Source organism: Mugil cephalus, chromosome 17, assembly GCF_022458985.1.
Source record: "Mugil cephalus isolate CIBA_MC_2020 chromosome 17, CIBA_Mcephalus_1.1, whole genome shotgun sequence".
Lineage (NCBI taxonomy): Eukaryota > Metazoa > Chordata > Actinopteri > Mugiliformes > Mugilidae > Mugil > Mugil cephalus.
This window is the reverse complement of record NC_061786.1, coordinates 5,028,706-5,038,266: the sequence shown is the minus strand read 5'-3', so window position 1 is coordinate 5,038,266 and position 9,561 is coordinate 5,028,706.

The window sequence follows — 9,561 nt, the reverse complement described above, 5'->3', positions numbered from 1 at the left end:
CCCACTCATTGGTGTGATCGGTAAACCTCATGTCCTGTTTGTTTACAGGAAATGCAGTGTCTGGCTACCCATTAAGTCAATACTAAGTGTTCATCTGTCTTAGTTTTGCCACTTTTCTGTATTACAGGCATAAAGTTGGGCAGAGATTTGAGTGAATTATGGTGCATGCACAGCCGTCGTTCCACCATGGTAGCTCAGGTGTTCATCTCACATTTAAATCTCAAATCCATTTGGCATTCAGCTTCAGGTTCATGGTTTTTTGTGGACTTCACAAGAGAAAAAAACAGGAATACTGTATCCAGTTGTTTCTAGTTATCACGTCCTTGGCCCAAGCTCCCACCATATCCAACCTAAAGACTGATGCTGGGAAATGGTGGATCTGGTTTTTGCACCTGAAACCAGGTATCACAGACCACTGGGGGCATCTTTTGGAAAAAGGAAGCTCATTATGGATTACTGTAAGCTCCCCACTGCCACATGTGAGCATCACAAGCTGATAAGTCCAGGGAGGTCTACGACTGTAATGGGTTCTTTAGAAGTCAACCTTCTCGCAGTAAATCCCAGGGAACCAAGGGCAGCCCTCCTGACCTGCTCAAGATTCATTGCCCAGCATCATTGCTGGGTATAAACTCTTTATGGGAGAGTTTATAGGCACACATCACAGCATTCATCTCACAATTATGTACAGCAAAGCATAGACCACTGAAATAGTGTCACTATCTGAACTAAACCTGCATTAATTCAGTTCAATTACAGGTCTCATTTTCATATAGAAAATGAAGGTCAATGATGTTGGCATGAATGGTTCCTTGTCTTTAAGTGGTAAACAAATGTCAACATGCATTTAGACCATTAGAACAGAAGTGCTGATTCAGGCAATTGTCAACACATTATCTTATTAGACAACATGAGGTACCTAATGGTACCTAATGACGCAGTTACGCTCAGCGTTCAGGGTTAAGTTGACTTTTTGAATAAATATAGCCAAACAAAGCCATAAATTCCACAGAGGATCTGCTGAGGCTAAGGGTGAGGGAAGTGGCAATAAAAATGAGCACAAGATGAAAAATCAGAAAACCTACAAAGGTGTTCAGTGATATCATTAATAAGATGAGATAATCCTTTAAAGATCCCACAGTCGGGAGACTTGCATTGCTGCAGCAGAAGAGACAAAACAGTAACACACAGGATCAGTACAAAAAAAAAACCTGTGTACATATTTTTTGGATACATTATGTAGTTGGATTAAATCGCCATATATAATAACCATATATTAAGTAAAGCAACATCACAGACCAAAAGTAACTTTAACTGATACTACAAACCAGCACTCTTTCTGCTGAGGTCAGAACAAAACTTGGGCAGCCTGATAGACACCCCACTGGCAAATAGTGGCATTCTCTCCCAGTTTTCCGCTCTCTTCTCTTAATGAGTAACGGGCATCAGGTGCTCTCAATCACCAGCTGCAGCAAGAGGGAGGATCAGCACCTGAAAGACCACAGGAGGGATGAGGAGACACACACATACACAGACAAAATAATGAGTAGAAGCTCTCGGAATAAAAAGTATAAGATGAAATTATTTCAATAATCAAACATTCACTGTTGCTCAGAAAATATACTATATTCTGTAGCTTTGGATATTGTGGTACAAAAGATGAAAAAACATGAACCGCTATTGAATTTCCCATAGTTATCTTGTAATCACAGGAAAACCCTCTTTACCTCTACGAAGCTTCTTTCAGTTTTCCAGCATAAGATCCTCAGATAATAGCCGTGGTATTTCTCGCCAGGCGTCATGATACAAGCAACTGTCTATCCGAAGCACTTTACAATGGGCTGTTGTGCGGCTGGGGGAACCAAGCAGTGTTGACTTTGGAGTCGTTTCAATGAACACTCGCCATGTTTTGCCTGAAATATGGTTTCTGTTACTCTTTCATGACAGGTAGTTAACTGCGTGAGGCCCCGGGCTGTTAGAGGCCCCCCAAGGGTCGACAAATTTTACGGCATGGTAATGTCTCAAAATGTGCCAAGCGCAAGTTTCCGCAACCCACTTCCACTTCAACAACCAATAAACGATTTGTAAATTCATCTCAGTAGGAAACCTCTCTAAAGGAGGCCCCTTCTAACTACCTGCCGGGTGTGTTACTGCTGCACTGGGTGTGTGTTGTAAGGTTCATTCGCTAACTGCAGCTTGTCCTGGTGTCAAACTCTATGCAAACAGATGTTTGAAATCTAGTATGAATCTAGTAACTCATAGTAAAGTTATTATGGAAATCAAAGCCTTTAAGCAATGCCACAGTTTGGCATTTCTTAGGAATGCAGCCATATCATGGGAAATATATGATAAGGACCCAAGGATGTTGGGATGAACTATTATCAAGATCACAAGCCCAGGGTGCATAACAGGCACTACAATAGTACTCTCAATGGTCTCTTTGTGTTCTTAGACAATAGGACAGCAACAAGAAGCACATCAGACAGAAGGTGGGGTGGGAACGCCATTGCAAGAACAGGATGTGTGACTTTGTCAAGCGGCCAAAATGACACCCTGATTAACGGTTAACCTTACACGCCGAAGCAAAGTCAAACAGCAAAATATGGTGCAACTCTGTGAGTCAGGCCAGTTGCCAGACAGTTTTGAAAACACCCAGGCTCCATTTAAACTCTGAGCCAGGTTGAGGCAGAAAGGTCACAGCACTCAAACACACAGCCGCGTATGCGCGAACACACACACACATCCTCGTGCACTGTTTCCCATACAATCCTGTAACTTTGTGGGGAAGCCAGGAGTGAGACAGCAGTAATTGTGCTACATTTTAGAAAACCGTGAATTTAAAAAGGTCATTTCGACAAAGCTTGTGTGTGTGCTTCTTTCAATGGCATGTGTGTAAGTCAAAGAAAGTGAAACTGGGCCTCCTACTGTGGTCTATCTTCATTCCTGTATTATCATAGCATATTGTATCAGTATATATTCTGGCTAGAAAGTTTACTGTTGTGATCTCTTCCAAGCCTCCAGTGAACTGGTTAAGTGCTGGCAATGACACTGGTCATGAAGGGACTTTTTATCATTTTTCTTAGCCAGATGGAAACACAGGTGGCTCCTGGACACAAACGCCTTATTAAACAGATTTTATTAGTGTTGCTTGGCAAATTAATAAACATCTCATTAACCAAGATGTTCTTTGGCCAAAAACCTGAACGCCTTTTTTGGAGCCTTTTCTGATGCAGATGCCCTCCACTGACAGTGAGGTTTAAGGGCATGATGGGTAACACCTGGGTCTGCCGTGAAATCCAAACAAAGTCCAACTGACTTTGAAGATGAATGTCACCATGCTCACATACAAAAACTTAATTTTTGAATCCTATAGATACCTGAAATACAGACCTGCATGTTATTGAGTGATAAAATTAACATCATTTTAAATTGCGATAACTGTAGAGGTTGTAACAGTGGAATTGGAGGAGAAACTGTACAACACCACTATAGCTCATCTCTCCTTCCAGGAATTTAATTAGAGTTTATTCACTACAGGTGAATAATTCCTAAAGACTCAATAGTCTTGAGCTGAAGACTCAATGGTCGTGCACTGGTCTAAAGGTTATTAGTGTCTTTGTGCACATTTGTAACTGTCCAACATCTGTGAAAATTGTGATTTGTGTTACCTGTTTTCTCTAACTATTCTTCCTGCATTAAAAAAAAAAGAAGCTATGTTTTCATCATAGTATTTGCATAAATGAAGGATCTAGCCAGTGGGTGTGAATGGTGATGACACTGCAACACTGGAGAAAAAAATCTTTCTAATGGTGTGTTCAGACTTACAGGGAGAGAGCAACTAGCTACAACACATTTTTGATGCAAGTCTGTGATGTGAAGTGACAAGCTGACGTTCGACATTGTGACATGAAGGTTGAGCTGGTTTCAACTTCTTTTGTCAACACTGTTGATACAGAGCGAACAATGTTGCTGGCAACGCTGACTGAGTTGTATCATCTGTCCCTGTCCGGACCTTGCATCAACCACCCCTTCCCAAATACATAGTTCCACACAGGAGAGCAAGTTCATCTGGAAACGATTAAGCTGTCCTCCTACACCTTCAAAAACAACACTTTAACCAGAACAGACAGATAAGGGAGAAATGAAAGCCATATACACTCACTTTATTAGGTACACCCGTTCAGATTGACTGATAGCCAATCAGTCAATCACATGGCTGCAGTTCAATGGATTTAGTCATGTAGAGGTGATCAAGACAACTTGCTGAAGTTCAAATTGAGCATCAGAATGGGGAAGAAAGGTTGTTGGTGCCAGATGGGCTGGTCTGAATTTTTCAGAAACTCCTGATCTACTGTGATTTTCACACACAACCATTACTAGGGTTTACAGAGAAAGATCCAAAAAAGAGAAATTATCTAGTGATCAGCAGCAACTTCTGACAGCTACTTCCAGCAGAATAATGTACCATGTCACAAAGCTCATATCATCTCAAACTGGTTTCTTGAAAATAGCAATGAGTTCATTACTCACACAGTCACCAGATCTCAATCCAGTAGATCACCTTTGGGCAGCAACTGTGTGATGCTGTCATGTCAATATGGACCAAATCTCTGAGGAATATTTCCAAGGTGTTGAAAGTATGTCACGAAGAATTAAGTGTGCATGTCAAATACTAATAGAAATCTGAACAGGATGAGGTAGTAATACAGTATATACCATCAGTTTGCAACATTACTTATCATCTTTCTTCACAAAGTTTCACCTCCATTCAGTTGTTGGGACTGGAGCCTCTGACTGATAATGGTGCCTTGGAATACCGTTAACTGGAGACAGAAGGTTATTTCCTCCAACCACAGGTAAGGATCATTACATATATTCGTACCGGTTTCTAATGAGCAGCACCCACAGATGTTCCCATTTTAACCCCCAACTCTCCACCATTCTCAGATGAAGCTACTTTTAGCAAAACACCTTCAAGCAACTCCAGTCGCCCTTGTTTTCAGCTTCTTATTTTTTTCTGGATATGCCCTCAGAGATCTAATCCCGTGTACAGCTTTCAGCACACGTGTTCACACCTGTCATTAAAATGTGTATCTCCACATGAGGGGTGTGATTGCAGTGCAGAGTCCAGTCACAAACCTTTGCCTGCATGCACACATCCCTAGAGGCGTCCGTGAAGACCCTTGCAAACTCAGACAAATGTCAAACCAGAGGTCGAAGAGTTTGCGCAGAGCCCTAAAAACTGCGGAAAGTACAAACTGGCCTTTATAGAACCACACTGGTCATTTCAGGAGAGCTCGAAGCAAGTCTGAAGAAGTTCCAACTTTTCTGGTAAGATTTTAACATGCCTCTCATGCTCCCTTTCCCTTTCTCTGAGTTTCTGACTTTCTTTCAAGTGCTCGCCTTCTCTTTGTTTGACAACTGAACACTGTGAAGTGACACTGACGTTTCAGTTCAGTTCATTCAAGTTGTGCTGGCCACTGGCTATTTCAGACCAGTGACTCAAGTTTAGACTGATTGAGAGGTGTGACTGAAAAAAAAATCCCTTATGGGCCTCTAGAAGTGGCTGAGAGCCGGATGAGAGAGATGGGGGGTTCAGCTGTGGTGAGGCAGAGAGGGCTAGATGCAGAAATATAACAAAGGAGGGATCAGGAGTGAGGGAGAGGGAAACACTTTGTGGGGTACTCCATTTTATTAACATGGCACACCCACTGAGAACCTGCTTCAACAGACGAGAGAGGACAGGAGTTTTATGAAACAAATGATTACTAGAACTAACTGCCTAGTTTTCCATCTAAATGTATCACAGGCTTTAGACACATTACCAGATAACTACTAAGACAAATATGTATGAGTATTTAATTCCATTGCAGTTATGTCAATGTTACAAGTTGGTAATTAAAATAAAAGCCAGAGGCACTAATTCCCCAGTCATGTGCAATCAAAGCATTGCAGAAGAAGTATTCCTTAGCATGTACGAATTTAAGGATCTCCTTATCTGTCTGCTGCAATCACACACTTAGGTGAGTACTTTTCTCTGTTGTCGATAACTTACAAAACATATCTGCTTTTAGGCTCATGGGAACCAAGACAAAGATACAGGCAGATACATTTGAGTGCTTTTACATCTACGTTTTGTTCTGATTGAGGGAGTGATTGATACAATATTGTTACATAAATGCTGCACTTAACCCAGATTCATACTAACAGATGCCCTCAACACCACGTTCTTACAGACATTTTTGTGATTGGTCATAATTTTGCAGGAAAAATATGATTTCAGGAAATTACTAGATAATTGAATGAGAAATGGAGCATCCTCAGAGAGTGCTTTTTCAGTTCTGTGGTTCATGTAGTTCACTTGCAGATGTTTGGTTTGGTCACAGATCTAAGCTTCATATAAAAAATGTTCATGTAGGCTATATATGCTGAGAAGGCACACTGAAAAACACTATTTTGGGAAATATCTGTCTGAGGTCTGCCAGTCAATCATTTACTTTGTGTTACCCAACTACACCCTGGCCAGGTTGCTGGTCTACCACAGCTCATCGCATCTACAGCGAATTTAGTATTAACCTAACAAGCATGTCTTTGGACTCGCACATGCAATCGCTGCATGGAGCGCTCCCAGTGGGACGTTGGATTTGAACCAAGAACATTCTGACTGTGAGGCATCAGCGCTAACCACTACACCACTGTGCTGTTGGCAGCCAGTCAACAGAGGGATAATTTGGTTTCTCATCTACGTAGCACTCATGATGTTGCATTCATTCTTACCAAAATTATATTTTTTTTGTAAATGAAAACAAACCATAAATATGATATAAATATACAGTATGAAAAATCTAGCCAACAAGAGCTTTGTATGAATGAGCCAAGATGTGTCTCCAAAAATGCTGTGAGCGTGCGAGCTGTGCACTCACTGGATACATGTGCATCAGCACTGCCACAAACATTGGAGCACCAGACACAGAATACATAATACTGGCAGGAAAGCAGACAGGCAGATGTGTGCGATGTACAAATGAAGCTATTGTTTATGTGCTGAGGCTGAGAACACAACATAGTACCAGTGGCCATATAAATAATGGTCGGCTTTACCTGGGATGTGGATGGGATGCAATGATGCTGACTCAGTGAAAGTTGAAAGGCAATGACTTTCAAACTCCTTTAGTGAAATTCAAACCGTTCAACCTGCCTCAGATGGGGAAAAAAAATCTGGATTTATGCCATTCGGTTCATTCAACTGGCAAATGGTGGAAAAGACACTTCTGGTGAATGATGAGGGGCCAGTTTTAGATTTGAGACAGTCAGTGGTCACTAGGTTCTGGCATTGTGTGTACATGCAGGCGTGTGTGTGTGTGTGTGTGTGTGTGTGTGTGTGAGTGTCGCAGCTCAGCAATGATCCATTTTATCAACCACGCTAAATTAGACAGGACATTCAATCACTGAACATGCACAACGTAATACGGTGTTGGAAGACCAGCTGTTTTCTTTTCACACTGATAGACTCGTCATTGTGAGGTGACACACACACACACAGTGAAAGCCTGACTTATGACTTATTAATGTATAAGTCAGCGACTGGCTAACTAACCCGCTCCCTCGCTGCTGCCTCTGTGTGTGTGTGAGGGAGAAAGTTGAACTTCCAGTTAATTCTACATGGTTCATAAACTAAATCATTCTGACACCCTGCCTCCACCCCTCTCTCTCTCATACACACACACACAGTAATAAGGTGTGTTCAGAAACCATCTGTCGCCTTTTCCCAAACTGACAGATTTGGAGATGTGGGATGATACAGGCACACACACACACACACGCACATTTAGAAAAGAGTAAAATGAAAAACAACTAGTTGCTGACTTCTTAGTTTATTAGTTGAGTGGTTAAATCATTCAAAAGCTAAAGTGAGTGCTTGGATACACAGAGAGGTGATGTTTGAGACATCAGGCATCCCAACATCTCAGTGTCAGTGTTAACAAAGAGTAAGGACATGATTTTTCATAAGGATTTGGTGAATGTTCAACATGCACTGCTGTAAGGTATGCAAATCTGGGATGAGTGGTTCCTTTAAATGAGACGTGGTGTGAAAAAAGCCTGACTAGTTCAGTTGCACTGCTAGCAAGGTAGGCTGCAGTTACAAGCTATCAAATAAAAATTATTGTTTCATTTTTTTTTTTTTTTTGTCAATCAGTACCACAATATGAAATTATATACAGAGACGTGACAAATTTAAGGGAAAGCCATCACATCGTGTCTTACTAAGGTGTCGGTCCACCACATTTTCTTTTCCTTTTAGAATATTCCATCTTCCAAACTGATCGATAGTCATGTAAACTGTGAATCGGAATGAAGTCAGACTCCCTTCTGTCTGCGCATGCTCTGTCTCGGCGTAAATGCACAGTGATGTTCAAGCGACACAGTTTTTGTTTTTAATAACAACTAGACATTATCGCACACTTAGACAGCAGAAAATTAGAAATATCAAACTGTTTAGAAAGGTTCATCATTGAAGCCAGGATGGATCAAAGTGTGGAACAAATTCAGGAGCACCATAAAAGCTTGAAGGCCGGCTACCATAAGGCTAAACAACACAATAGCAAGTGGATCAGTCCCATGATGTTTTCATCAATCTGCGCATGTCACATGTCTGTAAAACGGCCGTTCCGATTATAAGTAGTGGTGCATGTGACATCAGATTGGAATAGATCACCTCACATGTAAACAGTTGATGTGGAACCTTAATCAGAATGGTTTCAATCGGAATGAGAGAAAGGTCTCCATGTAAACCTGGCTATTGACACTACAAGGAATACTCTTCCAAAAGATATTCCCTCAGGTATGGTTTTGAGCACTTTTCAGGTCATAGACATTGGCTGAAACATGCCAGAAACTTTCAACAGGCATGCAGCTAAGCATGATTACACTCCTATAATGTCCAGCTGGTTTCTATTTGCAAGTGAGATTAAATTAGGGTTTGATCACACATCTCCAACCTATCTCCATCTATGGAAGAGCCATTATTCAGAGTATGTACAGTTATGCTGATGAATAGGCTTTAAACCATCCTATTCCTGCAGATACCTTCCAGAAGTCTCCTGCACAAAGTGCCAGCAGACAGTTTATTTCAGCATCAGTCCTGTTCATCTGAGCTATATTTCCCATGTGTCAGTGGTCAAAGCATTGGATTTCACAAGTTTTACTGTTCCAACAAAACTTATTTTGGACTAGCAGGTTGAACATAGCCTTGGTTAGATAATAGTCGATCTAAACTCCACTCTGATCCAATCAGGAGGTTTGGACAGTCGCTATGATCTGTTTGTCTGAATGACCCAATTCTCAATTATAAAAGGGAAGATACATATGAAACAAAAAAAAACAAAAAAAAAACAGTTGAAACAAGGTCAACTGGACTTTTAGAGCGTCTTGAAGATGTTCATCCAAGTGGCTTCTTCAGTTGTAAAGGTACATGTATCATAATGTAAGTAGGTAAATATGTGTATGTGGGTGGTAGTGCATTATAAGTAGTTACTGATGTTTTTATTAATCTGAAGAATTCAA